Source organism: Crinia signifera, chromosome 2 (assembly GCF_055691185.1).
Source record: "Crinia signifera chromosome 2, ASM5569118v1, whole genome shotgun sequence".
Taxonomy (NCBI): Eukaryota; Metazoa; Chordata; class Amphibia; order Anura; family Myobatrachidae; genus Crinia; species Crinia signifera.
The window spans coordinates 360,095,015-360,118,834 of NC_139218.1; the positions used below are offsets into that span (position 1 = coordinate 360,095,015).

Sequence of the window (23,820 nt, forward strand, 5' to 3'; positions counted from 1 at the left end):
AAGTAGGAACGGATGGAGGGGTAGCGTAGGCAGGATAGGAGGAGCGAAAGAGGTTAGGAGGAGGAGGGATAGGCTAGTCGGAAGAAGTGGGTTTGGAGGGAGCGCTTGAAGGAGGTAAGAGAATCAGAAAGCCTGATGGGTGGTGGGAGGTTGTTCCAGTGAAGGGGGGCAGCGCATGAGAAGTCTTGGACACGGGAGTGGGAGGAGGTGATTAGGTGAGAGGTCAGGTGGCAGTCGGCGGCGGAGCGAAGAGGACGGGAGGGAGTGTGGATAGAGATCAGTGAAGAGAGGTAAGGAGCGGTGGAGGAGGAGGAGAGAGCTTTGTAGGTGGTGGTGAGGAGTTTAAAGAGAACTCGGAAAGGAATGGGGAGCTAGTGAAGAGATAGACAGAGGGGGAGGTGGAGGTAGAGCGGCGGGAGAGGAAGATAAGCCTAGCAGCAGCGTTAAGAATGGATTGGAGAGGGGCGAAGGCGGGCGAGAGGTAGCCCTGAGAGAAGGATGTTGCAGTAGTGAAGGCGGGAGATGATAACACCGAGGCAGCGCGTTTGGTCGGTGGAGGTGATCTCATTTTCACCAATGCTGATGGAGATAGTGGGAGAACAGCGGATGTTCGGGGGATGAATAGCCCCATTATTACATCAGCCCCAATGTCTATGACTTTTCAGGTCAGGTGTAACTACACTCCTTTATTCAAATCCAGCATACACCACAATATTCTGCTTCTCTCTAGCCCCACTCTCTACTCAAAGCGGGGAGGGCGTTAAAATACGTACCTATAAGGTGTTATGAGGATCATGACTATCGGGCTGCTGCTATCAGTCTGACCGCCGGCAATCCAATCACCGGGATCCCCATACAATCCCTGTTAAATTACTGCCCTTCTTCACAATTTTACTGTTTTTTTTTTTCAATCTGTTATTTGTAGCAAAAGATTAGTATATTTAGGACTCGTTAAGGACTAGATGATTATTAAATATGCAAAAGCTTAGATATAAAAGAGGCTGCACATTTTCAATTGAAAATAGTTAAGTATCATATAAGAAGGCTTGTCAAGCTCTCTTGCATTGAATAATCAGAAGGAATTGTACCAGAGATTTTCACAGCTGGTCTAGGACACTCACACATAGATTTACAGATACAGAACACCCTGCAACGCTAACTGAATATAAAATTCACTGCCAAATGATCAGTCTGAATGTTTACTTCTTAAAAACAAAACAGATGAAGACAGTGTTTGGGCCAGATGTATCAAGATTCAGAAAGTGTTAAAGTGGAGAGTGATAAACAACCAGCCAATCAGCTCCTACCTTTGATTTTTCAAACCCAGCCTGTAACATGGCAGTTGGGAGCTGATTGGCTGGTAATTTATCACTCTCCATTGTATCACTTTTTGAACAAGGATCATAAAGGCCCTTATTCTGGTTGGTGCGGATATTCCCGCATTCTTACGGAGCGGTCCGCACGCTACGGTGTTTTGCCGCATGCGGCCATCGTCCGTAGAAACGCCCGCGTGTCCTCCGCATTCGGACGGACTCACTCTTTAAGAACAGGGCGTGTTTACGGACGACATACAAACCATGCGTGTGCGGGAGAAACACTCCGATTCTGCACGGTATTACAGAGTATTACAGAGTATGCTCGGAAATACCGCATCCGACCGGGAGCCAAGCGGTGCTACCGCCCGTAAGCGGAGTATTTACGCCAAACAACCCACTATTAAGTATCTTCTGCAAGACATCACATGACCCACTTATTCAATTACCTATCCTCATAAAAAACTGCTTATTTGGAATTGGAATCAATTAGATGCCAATATATCCTTACAAGCATGCCTAACACATGCATTGCACACATTAACCCTTACAGCAATTGAAGTGCAATGGTTTCAATTAAGGCACTGACAAGCGGCCTATTAGTGAGTAATGAGTAAAGGAGTAGATTCTATTGGGTTCAGGTGTTAATGCTTGTAGTCATTAGGCGTACGTTCGCCTACCGCATGAACGAGTGGTGTCCGCAAAGCAATAGTACACTTGTGGACACCGCACATTTCTTCCCTTTTTGATCGCGTGCATTCGGAGTGCTATCCGAATGTACGCCCCCCAACATAAGTGTACTCCCCCGTGTCCGCCCATGTTTCCGCCCCGTTTTGCCCACTTTGAAACTACGCCCATGTGACATTCCGCATGACGCCCATAATACGCCCATATTTCCCGAATGATTGCGGGGAACAGTTTTGTACGGGATTTGGCCGAACTGGTACGGAGTCAAGGCGTGGCACATGCGCGTTGCGTTCGCCACGCATGCGCAGACGCCGTAAAGACGCGATCCGAAAGTATGCGGTAAAGTCCGCGTCAATCAGAATAAGGGCCAAAGTTAATAAACAGATTAAATAGAATTTCCTTTGAGTGAAACCTATAAAAAATGAGCTACTGAAACTAAACCCTTAAAAGACAAACTTGATTTCAGTCCAAGCAGAAACCAAATTAAGCTGAAAATGTGTCTCCCTTCACCCTTGGCATCTGTTAGTTTTATATTTAGTGAGTCCATATGTCTAATTTCCTCCATCATTAACATGGGTAAAATGCAGCATCTTATCCAGCCTCTGGAGAAATAGAGCCAATTCTTAACCACATGAACTGTAGCCTTGATCATGTTTTTCACTTGTCTTCCCATAAAATACAATTCATAGGATGAACGTCAATTAGCTCCTCTTGACACGCCAATTTCCTTACAATTTAGCCGAGGTAAAGTATGCGTAGAAGTAAAATGACAAGAAGCAACAAAACTTCACTGCTAGAATACACTCAAACAGGTGCTTGTGGAACTTGAACATCCTAACAGGGCTGGCGCCACCACTAGGCAAATCTAGGCAATTGCCTAGGGTGCCAGCCACTGGAGGGCGGCACTTCGCCCCTCGCCTCTCGCATGGAGGCTGCAGGGGTGTCCGTGCCGGGTACCTGCGGCACTGTGTGATCTGGCGGCGGGGTCCCTGCAGTGATGCGCTAACCAGCAGCCAGGCGGCGGCGCGGGAAGCGCTGCTGGGTTTGAAAACATTCCGCATGCTGATTGGCTGAGATTCAGCCAATTAGCTTGCGGCGAGTTTTCAAACCCATCAGCGCTTCCCGCGTCGCCGCCTGGCTCCCGGATAGCGCGCATCACTGCAGGGACCCCGCCGCCAGATCACACAGCGCCGCAGGTACCCCCCCCGTAGGCACCGGGGCGCCCCACCCCCCCTGGCCTGGGGCGCTCCGGTGCCTTGCACCGGCCCTGCATCCTAATATCCCTTTTACACCTAAAAGCCATGTCACAACTGGGTTTTTGGACCTAGCTCCAACTCTGGAGCGCCCTGGTTTTGACTCCTTTTACTCCGGCATCCCCACATGGCATAATGCCAGGTGGGTGACATCACTGGACGTCTCCAGTTTTTTTAAAGTGGCAATCATTTATACTGCAAATCTAACTGGTTTTGCAGTGTAAATGATTGCTGCTTTAAAAAAACTGGAGATTTCTTACCAAATCTCTCACTCTGATTCTGTCACCCTAATACATTTCATCCATAGTTTCTCCGAGGGTAGCACTCTGATCCGACCATCTTATTTACCTCTGCAGTTCAGAACTACTTATACAGTTCTTGCATCAGGATGCAAACAATAACTGATAACACTTACCTTATAAATAGTTTATCACCAGAAAGATAGAGGCGCTTGGACATAACAAATTACATACTATCCATTAGAAAACCACATTTGTTTGGACTACTGAAGCCTAAGCAGATCAATCATGTACAAACAGCATATTGCAATTGCAATGTATCAGTATAAACTATCCTTTGTCATAAACAAAACCTTATCTAAGAGCTGTATCAATACCAATAATCTCCAGAATATGATTTACATATACTATATACTATATACATTGATGAGCAAAATAACCACCAAGAAAGTAGTGATTTGCAGTACAAATGCAATTTAGGACAAGTACATGGTAAATAGAAGACAGTTGCAGCAGCGGACACTGACGCAATTATAACAGTGGCAGAGATATATTCTTAGAAAGCACATAAGGAGAGAGGGCCCTGCTCGTTAGACCTTTTACATTCTAAAGGCATGTATATTACATACATGATCATATGCAGAGGTGTAACAAGGGTTGGTGTCACCCAGTGTAGAAACTCATGATGTCACCCCTCACCGCTCCCATGGACCTGCGCCCAAGAGAGAGAGAAATGTGGCACTACAAGTCTCTGGTAGCTTTAAAATGACCCTATTTGCTTCAACATTTTGGGTGTTACCCATTCGTCAGCTAGCACCTGAAACATTAAAGCAAATAAAGGTGTTTATACACATACATACAGCGACTGCAGTGGAAATTTTGAAGTGGGGGTATGGAAAAGTAAAGGCTGTTGTTCGCTCTGGAAAAGGGTGTGTGGTCACTCAACTCTTAAAAGAGGGCATGTCCTTAAGTGAAGTGTACCACACCATATACCCAGGGCAGACGACGGGGGGGGGGGGGGGTGTCAAGGGGGACACTTGTACCGGGCCTGGACCGGTTGAGGGGCCCCAAGGCTTTGAGGGACTCAGGAGCTGTAAGCATGGCTGCCTAGTCACCTGTCTGGCTACCCGTACTAATGAATTTAGTGACATCACACAACGCACCAAACCAAAGATGTGGTCTTCCTAGATTTTGCTAATGCTTTTGATACAGTACCACACAAGAGGTTGATAAATAAAATGGAGGGCCTGGGATTAGGGGCAAATATCTGTAGTGCCACAGGGTTCGGTACTAGGCCCATCTTATTTAACATATATATTTAACATATATATTAACGATATCGGGATGGGGATACTCAGCCATGTATCCATCTTTGCTGATGACACAAAATTGAGTAGAGATAATAAATCAACAGAGGATGTAAACATACTTCAAAATGATCTTGACAATCTAGATGAGTGGGCTAAAAAGTGGAAGATGAGGTTCAATGTGAACAAATGCAAGGTCCTGCACCTTGGGAGACATAACCAGTGTGCTAGTTACAACCTAAGCGGGTAGGCATTGGGTATTTCAGCACTTGAAAAGGATCTAGGAGTCCATATAGATAACAAGCTGGGGTGCAGGGCTCAATGTCACATAGCAACAAAAAAGGCCAACAGAATTCTATAATGTATTAAAAGGGTCATGGAAACTAGGGACTCAAAAGTAATTATGCCACTGTACAAGGCATTGGTTAGACCTCACCTTGAATATGGAGTACAGTTCTGGGCCCCACACTATAAAAAGGACCTCATGGAATTGGAAAAAACCCAAAGAAGAGCAACAAAGCTTATTAGGGGAATGGAGAATTTAAACTACGAGGAGAGATTGAGCAGTTTTGGACTATTTACACTAGAGAAGAGATGTTTAAGGGGGAACATGCTCAACATGTACAAATATATCAGGGGCCAATATAAGGAATTCTCAAGCACCTTTTTACTGCAAGAAAGGAATCGAAGACACAAGGAAGAAGATTTCGTTCTCTCAAAAGAAAACATTTCTTTACGGTCAGAGCAGTCAAACTTTGGAACTCTCTTCCTGGAGAGGTGGTGTCGGCAGATACAATAAATAAGTTCAAAATAAGGTTGGACAAGCATTTATTGGATAAAAACATCCAAGGGTACTAATAAGAATCATATTCTGTCTTTTACAAGGGATAAGCTATTAAAACATAGGTTGAACTCGATGGACCCAAGTCTTTATTCAGCCTTATCTACTATGTAACTATGTAACACGACGCACAATGCTGTGCCCTCCCATTTGTCCTTCCCCTACTATATTGCATAGTAAATATTAATTATCTGTTTATTTCTAATAGTAAAAAATTACATTCAATACTCAATGTAATAAAAATCCACATGATGTGTTGGGGGGGAGGGCCCAGAGTTATCAGTATTCCGGGCCCAAGATTTCTATTGCTGGCCCTGCATATACCCCTTATGCACATTATGCACCACAATAGTAGGAACCACTATACTATCTAGTACTGGTGCCCCTTACACATTATGACACATGGTCAAATTCATATGATGCAACATGGAAAGAGCCAAAATTCACATTATGCCTCACAATATATGCCGAAGTTCGACCTCTTACATATTGTATATACCAGGGGTGGCCAACACGCAGCTCTCGAGCCGCATGCGGCTCTTCTGTTCTTGATCTGCGGCTCCCCACCCTCCTCCCGCCTCCACAGCCAGCACTGCTCATGGTGTGGCAGGTATTGCTATCTCCCGGAACCCCCCCTCCCCGGTGGCCCGTCTGCCCTCCCTCCTCCTCCGCCAGCGCTGTTCATGCTGCTGCAGCTGTCTCACTTTCCAAATTCCCGGACCCCGCTGGGAGGCATGGCTCTCTTCCCTCCTCCTGCCACCACAGCCAGCACTGCTCATGCTGTGGCAGGTATTGCAATCTCCCTGGACCCCCAGGGTGGCCCGGCTGCCCTCCCTCCTCCGCAGCCAGCTCTGTTCATGATGCGGCAGCTGTCTCTCTCCAAGTCCCCGGACCCCGCTGGGAGGCATGGCTCTCCTCCCTCCTCTGCAGCTTGGCTCTCTTAATGATGCTGTCGACAGCTGTATCCCCTCTGCCGTGTGGTCCGGCTCCTCCTCTTCCTCCTCCTGCCGCAGTCCTGGTAAGCGTCAAAAGTAAGTTGCTTCAGCCCTCTTCTCTGTCGCCCATTGTCACTGTGCCTGCACCCTCCCTGTCACTGTCCCCAAAAGTGCCTACCTGACCTGACACTAACCGCAGGTCACTGATATATAAAATATAAGTGCAATGGAAAGACTGCAGCAGCAGTGTGTGTGTGTATATATATATATATATATATATATATATATATATATATATATGTATGTATGTTTGTATATATATATATGTATATATACATATATATATATATATATATATATGTATATATATGTATACATATATATATATATATATATATATTAGCAGCAAAATTGGATAAAGGATAGCGACTACCTGTACCTATATAAAAAACGTATCCAGTTGTAAAAAACAAAGGATTTTTTATTCAAGTACACAGTACTAGTTAAAAGAGCAAACAATGGGTAAAAATTAGAAAAACACTTTTACGTAAAATATGCGAAATATTATAAAAAGGCCTACAAAGGAATTCGCTATAAAAAAGGGGTTGGAGGGGGAGAGAGATAAAGCTATAATAAGTACATCAAACAGAATCAAGGAAAAAAACGTTTTTCTTAAAAAACTGAAGTGGAGTGTCACTTATCTAAAATGGAGGAGTCAGCAGGCTGTACCCAACGCGTTTCGTCGTAGAGACTTCATCAAGGGGTGAGGGAGGTGAGTGCCTGGAGCTCTATTTATACTGTATAGGTATAATGGACATAATTATGAGGTCACTTCCTGTGGGATGTGCCTATCGTTTCTAAAGTGCGCAGAAACGTGAATAACTATCTATAATCTAACTGGGTGTTTATGTGACATGACCCTGATGCTTACTGTTCAAAACAAAAATATTACAAGACACATTAAATGGCAGAAATAAGGTTAATAACAATCGTGGGTAAAGTGCCCCACTTCCGGTGGGCGGACGTTACTTCCGCCCCGCTTCCTGTGTACATTGGTGTTGAAAAGTCTGTTCACTTTCCGCCACACATCGGCGGAAGTGTATGCATGCCCCACTTCCTTCTTGTAGTGGGCTGCTTCTCATTCGTTGTTGCGAGTGACAGTCATTGCTTAGCTGGGCACTTGGGTTTTTTCTCTGTGTATTCGGATATGTTGTCTCCCGGCGGCGGCCATTTTGTGGGGGATTTTCATATCTTTTTCATGGTGGAGCGGCCATCTTACTGGAGACAGATGTGTGAATTCAGTGTTCATACTCGTTTTAGCTCATGGGATTGTAGTGGCGATTTCAAGTAGACATAGGAATGGAGAATAAGATATATTAATATAAATTCATGGTTATGTTAACACAAATATATTTACATTTATGGTTCCTAATAAAACAATTACAAAACTATAATAATATATAAGCATATAAATTGCATAAAAATAGCAGCGTTTTTTTATTCTAAAATAGCAACGTTTTTTTTTTGTAAAAAAGCATTTTTTTTTAATTTTTTTAATTTTTTTTTATTATACATAGCAGCAGTGATGAGAACAATTAGTATAGCAGCAGTGTAGCAGCAGTGTAGTATATCAAGGCTATAATAGCCTGTGGATAAATATAGGATAAGTGCAATAGTATTTTTAGGGCAGAAAGTGCCTCGAAGTGATAAGAGGAGTGCAAATAATATTTGATGAGGATATATATAAAAAAAATGTTTATTATTTAAACAGACATTTTGTGAATAAGTGAGACGGTGGTAATTTTATTTTATTTTATTTTATTTGAGAAGTGGGAACAGTACATAATGAAGAAGGAAAGAGTGAAAGAGAGAGTAGAAGGAGAAGGAAAAGGGGGGGGGGGGTTGAGGAATCCTGGTGCCATCAGATTGTCCATATCATGAGGTTTTTCTTCCTTGTGCTGTCTGTACATTACAGAACCTGTTCTTCTCAGGTGGTCACCCGTCCTGGTACTGGACAGGCCCGGACACTGCTTGGCTGCCAAGATCGGACGGGTTTGGGCATTGCCAGCGTGGTATGACTGTAATGTCTTTTTCGTGTGCCCAAAAAACCTCTCGGACGTGAGTGCCTTCTTGTTCGGACATGGAGAAGGAAAGGGGAGGGGGAGGGGGGTTGGGGAAGCAAGGAGAGAAAAAATGTAAAAGAAAAAGAGAAAGAAAAAGAGACACAGAGAGAAAAAGGTGGTAGTGTAGTGGGCGTGAGGGAGTGAGTTATAAGAACTGAAGGGGGATGTGGATATAATGAAGTATATTCTTATGGAGCCTTTACAGAAATGGAGCGATTTCATATCCCTCATTAAGACCATTTGGGTGTAATGTCTGGAGCTGGAATATCCAGTACATTTCCCTTTGTGATAGCTTCCGTGCCAAGTCGCCTCCTCTTTCTCCCAGGTACACATGTTCGATGGCTTTAAAGGTGAGATCTTCCGGATTTGATGTGTGTGTCGTATTAAAGTGTCTAGGAATTGCATGATTGTCCAATTTATTCTTAATGCTTCTCACATGTTCTTGTATTCTTATCTTCAGGGGGCGCTTGGTCTTACCGACATATTTCTTCCCGCACGTGCACTCTAGCAGGTAGATGACAGAAGTCGAGTTGCAGTTCATGAATTCCTTAATTTGGAACTCCTTGTTGTCTCCTGTGTCTGTAAAACATCTCCTGTTCGGATGGAGGTATTTGCAAATCACACATTTGCCACATTTGTAAGATCCTTTGCACTGAGGTAACTTTGTAGAAGGTTTAATGGTCTTTAACATACTGGGTGCAAGTATGTCCTTTTAGTTCTTGGATTTCCTGTAGACTATGACAGGTCTGGGTGGTAAGATCTCTTTTAGTAGGGGGTCCATCAGAAGTATCCCCCAATGTTTCTGTAGAGACTTTCTGATGGTTTCTTCATGTCGGTTATATGTAGTAATAAAGGATACGTTTTCTTTCTTTTCCTCTTCTTTGTTCTTATATGTAAGTAAAGTGGTGCGACTTGTGTTCCTTGTTCTCTCTGCTGCTTTTTGGATAAGGTTAGTCGGATATTGTTTCTCCTCAAATCTTTGTCCATACAGGGTAAGTTGGTCTTCGAGGTCTTCAGGTCTGCTGCAATTTCTTTTAATTCTATGAAATTGTGAATATGGAATATTGTTCTTCCATCTTTTCAAGTGGTTACTCCTGTGGTGCAGATAGCTATTTTTATCTACACTCTTAACAAAGTTCTTAGTTGCTACTTTTATGTTTTCGTTCATCAGGATTAGGTCCAAGAATTCAATTTCTTCCTTTTGTACATTTGATGTGAATTTTAGGTTCATGTCATTACTGTCCAGATTTTAAAAAAAATCGTAAAACTGTGACTCTGTTCCATCCCATACAATTAAAATGTCATCTATGTAACGTTTATAGAGTATTATCGCGCTTTTTACATCTTGATTGTTGTAGATGTGTACATTCTCCCAATGTCCCATAAAAAGATTAGCGAAGCTTGGTGCAAAAATAGTCCCCATTGCTGTTCCGCATTGCTGTAAATAAAATTGATCCTGAAATTTAAAATAGTTGTGGTGTAGGATAAAAAGCATGACATCACAAATAAAATCTCTATGATCAGGTGTAAGAGAGGCATCTTCTTCTAGATATCTTCTGCAGGCTTCCACTCCTTTGCTATGTTCAATGCAGGTGTATAATGACTGTACGTCTATGGTTACCCATAGATATGTCTCCTTCCACTCAAGATTCTCTGTTATATTTAGTACTGCTGTTGTGTCCCTCAAGTATGATGGTAAACATTTAACATATTTATTTAGAAATATGTCCACATACTGAGACAAGTTTGAGGTTAGTGAGTCTATTCCTGCCACGATAGGTCTTCCGGGCGGGTTCTCAAGGCACTTATGGATTTTTGGTAGGAAATAAAATATGGGGGTAATGGGGTCTGATCTTAGTAAAAATTGGTACTCCTCTTTCGTTAAAATGTTTGTTCTGAGACCTTTTAGTAAGAGAATTTGTAATTCCTCAATGTACGCGTCTTTAGGATCAATGGGGAGTAGGCTGTATGATTTCTCATCATTCAGGAGCCTATGTGCTTCTTTGACATAGCCTTCCCGGTCCATGATAACCAGTCCCCCCCCTTTGTCAGCTGGTTTTAACACGATGTCTTTATCCTTCTGTAGTTTTTTGAGTGCCTCGCTTTCAGAATTTGTCAGATTTTTGTTTTTGATTGGTCCTTGTTCTGTGTCACAGAGATCTTTCTTCACTAGGTCGTGGAAGATGCTGAGATTAGATCCTTTTGATTCTAATGGGTAGTATTTGGATGTTGGTTTTAAACCGGATTTGGATTTATTGTCAAAGTTTGATATTATCGCGTCTTCTTTCTTTAGGAAATGCCTTTTGAGTGTCAGCTTACGTACAAATTTGTTCAGGTCTATGTATGTTTCAAACCTGTTAAGGCCACTTGTAGGTGTGAAGGAGAGACCCTTGCTTAGAAGGGATACCTCTGGGGTTGTTAGTACATGTTTTGAAAGATTGAAGATGCCGTTGTTGGTCGCCTTATTTGTGATGTCCTGTTGTGTTGTTATGATGGTCTTTTTTTGTTGTGATGTGTTCCTCCCACTGCCCCGTTTTCCTCTTCGTCTGGCAGTTTTCTTTTTAGTGGGGAGGCTTGCTTCACATTTTCTTTCAGGATCGCTCGCAGGTCCTCTTTTTTCCGTGTTCCTGTACTTGGGGATAAAAAAGAGGCTGATGAGGATGAGTCTTGATCTCCATTAGATCTCAGTCGGTGTAAGGCTGTGAATCTGTTGTTGGTCCTCACAGGTGCGTTGTTTGGTGAGTCATAACTTTTGTGTCTTGTTGATGATTTCTTGTGTGGAATATGTTTCCATTTGTTTCTGTTGTCGTGTGGTATATTGTGTTCAGGGTTGTTGAATCTGTTCCAATTCTTGACCTTACCCTGGTCATAGTCCATTTTGTCCCTCAGGAATTTCTTTTCTTTGCCTTTGATGACATCCTCCTCTATTCTATCTAGTTTTTTGTTTAGTACTTTTTCATTAATTCTATAGTCCTCCGTGTCTTTATGGGTTTCCAGAACTCCTTCCTGGGCTTTAATAGTTGTATCCAATTCTAAGAGAGTTCTTTGTTTTTCTTCAATGAGTAGTTTCATCAAGCTCAGGGAACATGCATGAAGAGTGGCATCCCATTTTTCCATAAACGGGGAGTCCTGGTTCCCAAAGGTGGGTTGTTTTTGGATTCTCAAACCTCTTGGGATCCTATTCACTGTAATATAGTGCTGTAGTCCTTGTATGTCCCACCATGCTTTAATCTCTTTAGTGAGTGTTTTTTCTATGGCCCAGAATAGATCATCTAGGTCTTGTGATGGTACGGGTTCCTCTATCTGTTTACTCTCATTAAAAATACTCTTGCACAAAAGATCTCTTTTTGTGGTTCGTTCATTGTTTCTGAACATGTTTAAAAAGTCCTAACACCGGGCTGCCTTACAATAAATACCAAGAATGTCCAAAGAAAAAAGGGAATGTATGGCGCCACCTGTGTTTCTGGACTAATAAATAACCTAGTAGTATGGTTATGATAGGTAACCTTTATAAAAAAGGAGGGGGTTGTCAGCTGGTCCTTTAAGGAAAAACACCTTGGTAAGGGGTGTAAATAACAATTAGCAGCAAAATTGGATAAAGGATAGCGACTACCTGTACCTATATAAAAAACGTATCCAGTTGTAAAAAACAAAGGATTTTTTATTCAAGTACACAGTACTAGTTAAAAGAGCAAACAATGGGTAAAAATTAGAAAAACACTTTTACGTAAAATATGCGAAATATTATAAAAAGGCCTACAAAGGAATTCGCTATAAAAAAGGGGTTGGAGGGGGAGAGAGATAAAGCTATAATAAGTACATAAAACAGGATCAAGGAAAAAAACGTTTTTCTTAAAAAACTGAAGTGGAGTGTCACTTATCTAAAATGGAGGAGTCAGCAGGCTGTACCCAACGCGTTTCGTCGTAGAGACTTCATCAAGGGGTGAGGGAGGTGAGTGCCTGGAGCTCTATTTATACTGTATAGGTATAATGGACATAATTATGAGGTCACTTCCTGTGGGATGTGCCTATCGTTTCTAAAGTGCGCAGAAACGTGAATAACTATCTATAATCTAACTGGGTGTTTATGTGACATGACCCTGATGCTTACTGTTCAAAACAAAAATATTACAAGACACATTAAATGGCAGAAATAAGGTTAATAACAATCGTGGGTAAAGTGCCCCACTTCCGGTGGGCGGACGTTACTTCCGCCCCGCTTCCTGTGTACATTGGTGTTGAAAAGTCTGTTCACTTTCTGCCACACATCGGCGGAAGTGTATGCATGCCCCACTTCCTTCTTGTAGTGGGCTGCTTCTCATTCGTTGTTGCGAGTGACAGTCATTGCTTAGCTGGGCACTTGGGTTTTTTCTCTGTGTATTCGGATATGTTGTCTCCCGGCGGCGGCCATTTTGTGGGGGATTTTCATATCTTTTTCATGGTGGAGCGGCCATCTTACTGGAGACAGATGTGTGAATTCAGTGTTCATACTCGTTTTAGCTCATGGGATTGTAGTGGCGATTTCAAGTAGACATAGGAATGGAGAATAAGATATATTAATATAAATTCATGGTTATGTTAACACAAATATATTTACATTTATGGTTCCTAATAAAACGATTACAAAACTATAATAATATATAAGCATATAAATTGCATAAAAATAGCAGCATTTTTTTATTCTAAAATAGCAACGTTTTTTTATTGTAAAAAAAACATTTTTTTTTATTTTTTTTTATTTTTTTTATTATACATAGCAGCAGTGATGAGAACAATTAGTATAGCAGCAGTGTAGCAGCAGTGTAGTATATCAAGGCTATAATAGCCTGTGGATAAATATAGGATAAGTGCAATAGTATTTTTAGGGCAGAAAGTGCCTCGAAGTGATAAGAGGAGTGCAAATAATATTTGATGAGGATATATATAAAAAAAAAAATTATTATTTAAACAGACATTTTGTGAATAAGTGAGACGGTGGTAATTTTATTTTATTTTATTTTATTTGAGAAGTGGGAACAGTACATAATGAAGAAGGAAAGAGTGAAAGAGAGAGTAGAAGGAGAAGGAAAAGGGGGGGGGGGTTGAGGAATCCTGGTGCCATCAGATTGTCCATATCATGAGGTTTTTCTTCCTTGTGCTGTCTGTACATTACAGAACCTGTTCTTCTCAGGTGGTCACCCGTCCTGGTACTGGACAGGCCCGGACACTGCTTGGCTGCCAAGATCGGACGGGTTTGGGCATTGCCAGCGTGGTATGACTGTAATGTCTTTTTCGTGTGCCCAAAAAACCTCTCGGACGTGAGTGCCTTCTTGTTCGGACATGGAGAAGGAAAGGGGAGGGGGAGGGGGGTTGGGGAAGCAAGGAGAGAAAAAATGTAAAAGAAAAAGAGAAAGAAAAAGAGACACAGAGAGAAAAAGGTGGTAGTATATATATGGAGCCAGCTTCATCTATCTGGCCTGGCGCACCGAGACGGAAAGATATGGCGCGGCTCTTTGTATTACCAGAAGATATTTTTTGGCTCTTAGCCTCTCATTGGTTGGCTACCCCTGGTATATACATATTACGTATTGTGAACCGTAACCATGTGCATTGTATCGATAGTAGTCTGCTGTGCGAATTCACAGCCGTGCGATCAGTCTGAATTGGGACCCTAGTACAATTCATTCATTGAAAGCATACTGTTTTCTGTTGATATGTTTGTTTTAGAAGTAATATATGTGGTCTCTAAGACATCTTTGAGGTTCTTGCCTCTTGTATAACCATGTACAGTATAATTAACATCCAGGGGTAAAAACAATAATCATAATCTGTCTTTAAAGATACACTATGTTTAACAAGGGATGAAGCTAATAGATCATACTCGCTAAAGGTTGAACTCGATGGACGCAAGTCTTTATTCAGCCTTAACTACTATGTAACTATGATCATCGCTGTCCATACATGCTGGGCAAAATCGGCCAGTGCATATGGACCTTTAGCCTACCATGGTTAAAATGGTTCACCCAGTGGATTATATGTTGTTTTCTGGATCTTACTTGTGTAGCTAGCAAAGTATCTCTCAAATTTGTTAATGGCTTTCTGTTTAAGCAAATTATTTTATTTATTTCCCCAAGGAAAGAATTTCTTAAACATCAATTCCAGTTATACTTTATTTCTATCATTATTAATCCTACACACCCTCAAAAATTGAGAGTCTTTCAAGCTCTAGTCTTAATGAAAGTCTTGATGAAAGCTTTTATTATGTAACATATAATTTTCATGATTAAGTTACTGAGTTTCAAAGCCCTACATGACCAAGGCCCAAGGTACCTGAAACAGCTTCTGATTCTATGCTGTCCCAGCCCTGTACTGCCATCTGTATATGAAGCACTTTTAGCAGTACCTAGAATCTTTCATAATTCATCTGGGTGTAGAGATTTTAACCATGTGGCTCCATCTCTATGGAAGTAACTTCCCCGCACAGTTCGAGAGACCACCACTCTAGAATCCTTCAAAAACAGACTCAAGACTTTCCTGTTTACTCAAGCATTTCCTTAATTCCTTTTAGTTTATGAAAAGCTTTTATGTGTTTCATTGTTCCTTTACTGTATTACATTCATTCTATCTATTAAGCGCCTTGAGTCCTATTGGAGAAAGAGCGCGATATAAATAAAATTATTTTTATTATTCTATTGTAACTATTAGTAATCTTAGAAAACAAAAATTGTTGTAATTAATTTTTAAACTATTTTTTTAATTGTTTCATTTAGATAATTTACCTTACTATCTTGGATATCAAAAGTAAAGCTCATGGGGGGGGTATTCAATCCCGGCCACTATTTGGGACGGGGGAAATAGCGATGACGGCCTATTCAATGCTGTCTTTCCCGACAGCATTGAAGAGGCAGATCGACAGAATGGGCCCAACTTTAAAAGCTGTCATATAAATTCCTTTGGTTCCTCTGTGGTTTTGTGGTGAAGCGTGTTCACTAAGTAACTACTTATATCCCAAGGGCGGATTTAAGGGGGATCAAAGGGGGTGAGGCCAGTTCAAGGGGGCAGGGTATTCCTACAGGCAACGTATGCTCACTGCAGCCGGCCATATCTGCACTCACACCCTCTCCACCCACCGATGTCCACAGAAGTCGCGGAGGTAAGAGGACAATCTGCTGACTCCCTCTCCTCCATCCAGTGGGGGGCCTCTACTCATCGGCAGGCATCAACACTGTCCCAGCTCTCCCCTACTCCCTGCATGTGGCTGCAGATTGTCCCAGATCAAGTAGTCGAGAGGCTGTAATGGCTTCTTATGATATGCACGCTGGTCTCCTTCCTGCTGGGAACCAGTGTACGGGGATGTGCTACACGGTTGGCTCCAGTCCCTTCATACAGGAAGAGGACGGATCTGCAGCTGCTGATTTATGTGTGATATTCATACTTACACGGTGACTTCAATTAGCCACATGAGTGTACATGTAACAGAACAAGAGGGTATAATGTACGCAGTTTGTGCATTGCTTATCCTATATTAGCTGTGAAGCAGAGAGCTGTCCTGGCTGGTACAAGGGTGGGACTCAGAACTAGGCCTTTATTGATTATTTTGCTTCTGCCATCACTTTACAGCCTACTGCCCTCATTTTAAGTTGCAATATCAGAACCTGTAAGCTTTGCGTGCGCCAATATTATTTTTTATTGGATGTCCTCATATAACTCAGTCTTCCCTTTGCATAATAACACTCAAGTTGGTTCCCAGTGAGGATGAAAGGGGGAGGGGGGGTCTAATCTCTCAGGCGGAGTCAGCAGTGTATTTAGCAAGTCATGATGGTGCCATGTTTCTTGAGTGACAGACACTTAGTAGCACCTCCAAGATAAGAAGTAAGGAGAAATATCGTCGCTGTTAATCCTTTTTGGCCACTAAGGGAATCCTATAGATATGACTTACTCAAGTCAGTAGTCACAAGTCAGATAGATTGAACTCGATGGACTAACGTCTTTTTTCAGCCTTAATTACTATTTTACTATGTAATCTGCAGTAAACCAGCGTGATTTACGTTAAAAAGACAAAAACAAACAAGCATCGTTTTGCCGTGCAATTGCAGATGTAAGTGACGCTTCTCATTTTCTTTGTTGTTCTCATATCCTGACAAACAGAAACATTGCCAGCTTCATATTATCCTGGCTGTAATGTTATTGACAGCTGTCTTTCTGGGACAGAAGCCAGATATTTCCCATAGGAAAAGTCAGGGTATAACAAAAATCCTGAGACTATGCAAATTAGGGTCTAATCAATGGATTACGATAAGGACATTTCTAGAATGTATCTCCACAGCAGTACAAAATCATCAAACTGATATATAATACGTTTGTTTTGTACGACAGAAATATCTAACGTGTTTACTGAACATCCCGGACATTTGTTACAAGAAGTCACGCTGACACCTTTTCTGGTGCATTATTGCCGTACTGGCGGTAGAAGGACAGGGTTCTGGCGGTAAATGAGGTGGAGTGCTAATTTTAGCACCTTTATTTGAAAGCTGCATTCTTTAACAGTTGCTATTTAATGATATTTGAATGTTGTTGATGCCACAGTGATACTTTTAAAACATTTCAAATATTTTGTTTGAAGTTCACTTTTAGAGCGTCTCAGGCTGTACATATTATGGACTATTATGGACAGAAAATTCCAGCGAAAAATCAGGTCTGAGTGGCTTATGTTCCAGAAATGTCTGAAGCATATGTTTTTAATAGAGAAGTTTTTATTAAAGCTGCCAGGGACATAACTGTAGAATCACTATTTAAACCAAAAAAGGTTTCCATTGGAAGGTTTGCCAGATACCCCTTACTGACAATGGAGTGTTGGTGCCTAAAAATAGAATTAAAGGAGACTTTAGCTTGTTATACACCTAAAAGCTAGATTCACACAATAGAATATATACACCCTCATAACAAGTCATATGTGGTCTTGAAATGTTGGCTGAAATAGGCATCCTTATTAATAACAAGCGTAAAAGGGCTCCTGATGGTAAAGGGCTCCTGATGCTGGGTAAGCTAGCCAGGTGATAAGCTGGGGGTCTGGGGTTGCATTAGACTGTTAAAAAGATATTATTTGTCAGATAATTGAATGTGACGCTGTAACCTGTTACCTAATATGAACTGCTCTTATACCCATGTGAGTGACCTAACTGCTGGAGAAGAAATAAACCTGCTATGTGATCCTTGTCATAATATATATTTTTATTTATATAAAACAGGGCAGTGCTCCATAGAGGACACTAGGGTTCTTGTCACGGCCAAGCAGAGTGCGTAGCAGAAACAGTGGGTGTGCCTGTTCTGCCATCTCGCAGGCATCTGGTTCGCGACATTGTGTAGACGGGGGTTGGAGGCACATGTTAATTTCTCATAAGGTCCGGTGAGGTCTTCTCTGTTGGCTCCGAGAGATGGGCGCCACAATCTTGATTCAGTCACCTGACCGGCCAGTGACTTCTGTGACCAATCAGAGCCTAGTTTTGCTCAGTTCATCTGCCTAGCCAATGGCTGGTCTCCCATTGATATAAAAGGGGACTCTAGCAATTCCTCCCTGCTGAAACTACTTCCTCCACTCCTTGGAAGTATCAGAGTTTTGCTAGTAGTCCTGCCACGGTCGTCGGAACTCTCGGACCCTGTCTGCAGTTATTTCACTGGAATTCCCAGTCTATGGCTCGATTCAGACCTGATTGTATGGCTACAAATTTGCTACGGAAGCCGAGGGATGCGCTCGTTTCACTCAGGGATCCGTATGCGGTGCTGTGAGGACTCTGCACACGTAACAGTATTAGGCCACGCCCAACGCATTTTATCCAATCAATGGACTTCATCAGGGAGGTGTTTCCTTAGGCTTTAACAGGTGCTGCTTTTATCTACACATTTTAATTGGCTACAATTGGGGTCTTGTTTGTACTACTGCTATAGCCCTGTTACTATTCAGCTGTATATACTTACTGTATCTGCAACATGATAATTAAAACATTCAATTTATAGCACTAATATGTAGTGTATTATACATAGTTTACTATGCAGAATTCAATGCTCATAAAATTATACAATACATTTATAACATAACCAATAATAAACATATATATATATATTTTTGTTCTACATACATATACGGAATAATAATAGTAGATAAAACTAAAACTGTAAGTTTTTTAGATTAAAAATTGTGCTACACAACTGTTTTGTTGCATATTTCCACTGCATCCGGGAGTTGTGAGCTGTACACATCACTGTCCCTCCCCGTGTGCTTCTAGTCTACATTTCTGTACCACATATGGTACGGGTCTTGATAACTTTTTTATGGTTTATAAAAAAAAACAGTATTGTAAAAGTTTTAACAGTTCTTCACTATTGGACTCTATGTATGAAATTTAATAGGATGAGAGAGTAAGAGATTTGGTAAGAAATCTCCAGTTTTTTTAAAGCAGCAATCATTTACACTTCAAAATCAAACTGGTTTTGCAGTGTAATTGATTGCCGCTTTAAAAAAACTCTGAATCTCTCATCCTATCAAATTTCCTCCTATGTTATTTTTCTTTTTGGATACTATCCTGGAGGAGGGTTCTGTGATTTGTAGTTCCATCAGCGCCTGGGACTACGCCGTGCAGTTTTGGTGGTATTGTATAAAGGAATGTAAGGTGTTACATTTGTCATAGAAGTGTTCCTGAGCAGCTAATCGCACAGTTTATTTACTATTTATTACCAGTTTTTTATATAGCGCACACATATTCCGCAGCACTTTTACAGAGAATATTTGAACATTCACATCAGTCCCTGCCCCAGTGGTGCTTACAATCTATGTTCCCTACCACATGAACACGCACACACAGACATTCTAGGGTTAATTTGTTGGGAGCCATTTAACCTACCAGTATATTTTTGGATCGTGGGAGGAAATTGGAGTACCCGGAGGAAACACACGCAAGTACGGGGAGAATATACAAACTCCGCACAGTTAGGGCCACGGTTTCAATCCCAAATCTAATTTTCATGTTAATCTTTTAAATTGATATATATCTACCCAAATTCTTGGTATGCATAATTAATATCCTTTGTTTTGCATAATTTGTATTTTTTTTATTATTATTTTACAATTGTAGATTGGTAATTTGAGTCATACAGATTACTGTTTCAATTAATTTAGCCTAATATTTCTGCTGATTTATGTGCTGATCTGTTCATTTATTATAAATATAAACTTTATTGAGAGGATGAGATACAATACAAAACTGACCTATGCAAAGGTCACAAATAGAACGCAGATTAGGCCATATTAAATAAAACATGGGGGGCGAAATGTAATAGGGTGCGTTTTTTTAGACTAAAAAAAATCGCACCAAATCGCACCTTTAAAAATCGCGTTTTTTGCCGCGAATTCGCATATGTAATGAGATGCGAATTAGCGGCAAAAAATGCGATTTGCCGCGATTTGCCGCGATTTTTAGTCATGAAAATGTGCGCATTTTCAGTCATGAAAATGTGCGCATTTTCATAAATGCGATTTTGTGCTAAAAAAAAAAAGTAAAAAAAAAATGGCGTGGGGTCCCCCCTCCTAAGCATAACCAGCCCCGGGCTCATTGAGCCGGACCTGGTTCCAAAAATACGGGGGGACAAAAAGCATAGGGGTCCCCCGTATTTCTGAAACCAGCCCCGGACTCTTGGACCGGTCCTGGTTCCAAAAATACGGGGGACAAAAAATCTGGGGGTCCCCCGTATTTTGAAACCAGCACCGGGCTCCAACAGCCCGCGGTGTCATGCCACAGCCGGGGGACACTTTTTATACAAGGTCCCCCGGCCAAAACATGAGCACCGTGGCTGGTCAGCCTTGGACGGGGTACCTGGAGGAGTGGGGACCCCCCCAATAAAGGGGTCCCCCCCCCCAGGCTTCACCCGTCCAGGGCTGAAGCCCGGGGCTGTCACCGGCGTCCGTGGCCAGTGGACGCCGGCCTGATAGGGTTAAATCCATCATACATATCATTACATTGCTTTTTACCGGCGAACTACAAGTGCCAGCAGACCTCCCCCGCATGCTGGGACTTGGAGAACCACAAGTCCCAGCATGCAGGGCATTAATGGGCCCGCTGGGACTTGTAGTCCACCTGTAAAAAGAATGTTTATAAAAAACACACACACAGAGAAGTACAAGTTTATTACACACACACACCTCAATTTTACACCAGCGTTACTTACCATTCCTGGATCCAGCGCTGGTCTGGCTGCTTTACAGCCGGCTCCCCCCGCACTGACAGGCAGCGGGGAGAACCGCTTTCTCCGTTGCCTGTCACCGGCTTTCTCCGTAGCTTCTGTAGCTCTGTCCCAGTGCTACAGAGGCTGAGAGCGTGATTGGCTGAGCTACAGTATGCGTCTCCATGGAGACGCATAGCTCAGCCAATCAGGACTGAGCTATGCGTCTCCATACTGCGATTTTTTACCGCGATTTTCAACCTATTAAATGTGCGATTTTCGGAAAATGTGCGATTTCGGCCGTTTTTGACCAAAAATCGCACATGTCTAAAAAATCGCACTCTATTACATTTCGCCCCAGGTATCAATAAAATAAGTCAAGTTCATTCTTATTTGTGTCTATGTATGCAGACGCATCCTATTTTAATAAAAAACAAAAAAAGAAAACTTTTCAATAGAAGTAAACAAAAAAATTTGTGAAGAGAGAAAAGAAGTGAGAAGACGAGAGAGTAGAAGAAAAAGAGGGAAGGTGGAGGGGGAAAGATGAGACTCAGCTGGTGCAATCCATTGATGTGTAAGTATGTGGGTCAAAGGCCCTTATTCAGATTCGCGCGGTACGGCCCGCGTGCGGCCGTACCGCCGATGTTTTCCGTCTGCACATGCGCAGAGGTCAATCTGCGCATGTGCAGGCGAATTCGCCGCACAGAAATTTACTACGCCGCAAAGGGGGCGTATAGGGGAGTGAGGGGCTTCATGCCCTCATTTCCCTATGTATACGCCCCGCGTTTCATGGGCGTTCCCATGCAAACGCGGGGCGTACGCATGCTAATGAGGGCATGACGCAACTCATGGGGGCGGAAAGCTGACGTCGCCGGATGTCAGCTTTCAGCCCCCATACAAGCTACCACACGGACGATTGTCCGTGTGGTCTCAGCTTGCGGGAGCTGCCGCGGCGTGCGGACCTGCCTTCGATGGTCGACGACCATCGAATGCAGGGGGCAGCTCCCACCATGGTGGAGGCGTAGCCTCCACCATTTTTATGCGGATCGCCAGCCGTCCGTGTACGGACGGCCGTGGCGATCCGTAGGGTGGGCGGGGATTCGTCTGGTGCGGTCGGAGCCGCATATGCGGCTCGACCGCACCAACCAGAATAAGGGCCATTATCTTTATCTTAAATAAGCAGGCTAAATAAATGCCGTTGGGACCTCTCTTATGTTTAGGGATCCCAAGTTTTGGTGAAGCTCTTAGAGGAAATCCTTAGGAAACTGGTTATGTATTTCATGGAGTGGATGTGCCATATTTTGCCTATAATGTCATGAAATTTAGGCGCTTCGGTTTGTTTACATGCTGAACCGTCATCAGCTTCCCATTAGGCATGCAAGACACGTGCCTAGGGGGCGGTACTTGTTGCTTGTGTTGGTACTGACTGCCTGAAACGTACCAGCAGCTGCAAGATATTTCCACTGCACTGTTCCATATGCCCTCTTGAAAAGAGTGTAAACGCATAAGATCTACATAAATAATATAAATATGTTTACATAATCAAAAATAAAAAAAATCATATTGTTTTTATTATTCTGTTAAATGGGCAATCATCTAAAGAGGGTATATAACTAATCAATTAAAATAATACAATAAGGCAGGCGGTCCTTTTGTGCCTAGGAATGTCCTAAATCCGCCCCTGATGATGTAGTGATATTATGCCTTGTCGCCAATAACTGTTAACAAAAATTATTTATGCTGGTAGCATGTTGTGTTAGGTACACACAATGGTAGGAGAACATATTTTGGGCTAAAAGGAATAGGGATATCTACGACTGATCCAACAAGAACACAGACCTTCCTCCTCTGAGGAACCAGTATCAGCAACTTCACCAAATGGGAAAAATGTACCAATGTCTGTCCCACAACACCAACATTGTTTGGAGATCTCACTATGCATCTTGTTTACTTTGGTGGGGACATAATATCACTTGTAAAGTGTTTTACCCCATCAGTGGTGCTTTTGTTTTTTACGGAGCGCTCCCTGCTGGGCAAGCTTTCTTTTGGTAGCGCTCCTTAAACTCCCCCCCCCCCCCCCCATACACACACACTGCATTTCCCGGGGCCGGGCAGTGCCACTGAGCAATCCATCAGCCACTGCCCAGCCCCGCCCCAGCAACCCGGCTGTGTGCAGCATGATGACATTACAAGGTCATGCTGCACACAGCCGGGGGAAGGAGGCAGGGCCGGGCAGTGGCTGAAGCTGAGCGCAGCACTCTATCTCATCCCTCAGCTCAGCAGCACTGCCCAGCAGGAGGTAGAACAGGCAGTGGTTGTGTAATGGGGAAAGTGAGCAGAGTGCCGTGGCGCTATCTGAGGGGATCTGCCTAATGGGTCCCTGGAGGTGTGTCCCAATTTCACCTAAAAAAATGACAATAGTACAGTGGGTGTAGGGATCCACTTGTGGGCGCTCCCTATGGTTTGGACAATATGTGATTGGAAAAAAAGGGAAAAAGGAGAAAAAAGGAAAAAAGAGGGAGTGTGGTGCTTCCCTTTTCTTCTCCTATGTTGTATGTTTTCTCCGTTAGATGTTCCTGGGTTTGGATGTTGCTAGTTCCCGATATTTCTCGATGTCCATATGGAAAAAATTAAACAAATAGAAACGATCCACAATGTGAGATATCTTTGGGGTTGAGTGGTTACTATTTCTATGTCACTGTGAGCATGGGTGGCGTACCGAACTCACTTGTAACAGCAAGGTAACAGCAAGTAATCAAGGTATCTTTGAATGGGTAAATAGGGTGGCGTACCCGTACTCACGTGGTGAGGTGAAAATCAAAGCGCATCAAGGTATATCACAAGTAGTTATAGTGGGACTAAATAACAATTAAGAATTTTGTACGAATATGGATTCCTTTGGTTCTATTTCAGGAAAGAAAGAGAAGACG

The 23,820-nt window shown here is 42.5% G+C and overlaps 2 pseudogenes; both read right to left on the reverse strand.

The window, feature by feature from the left end:
* Positions 1-8,541: 8,541 nt before the first annotated feature.
* On the reverse strand, positions 8,542-8,661 carry LOC146061916 (5S ribosomal RNA; annotated as a pseudogene).
* Positions 8,662-13,843: 5,182 nt separating this feature from the next.
* LOC146061917 (5S ribosomal RNA) lies at positions 13,844-13,963 on the reverse strand (annotated as a pseudogene).
* Between the last annotated feature and the right edge of the window lie 9,857 nt (positions 13,964-23,820).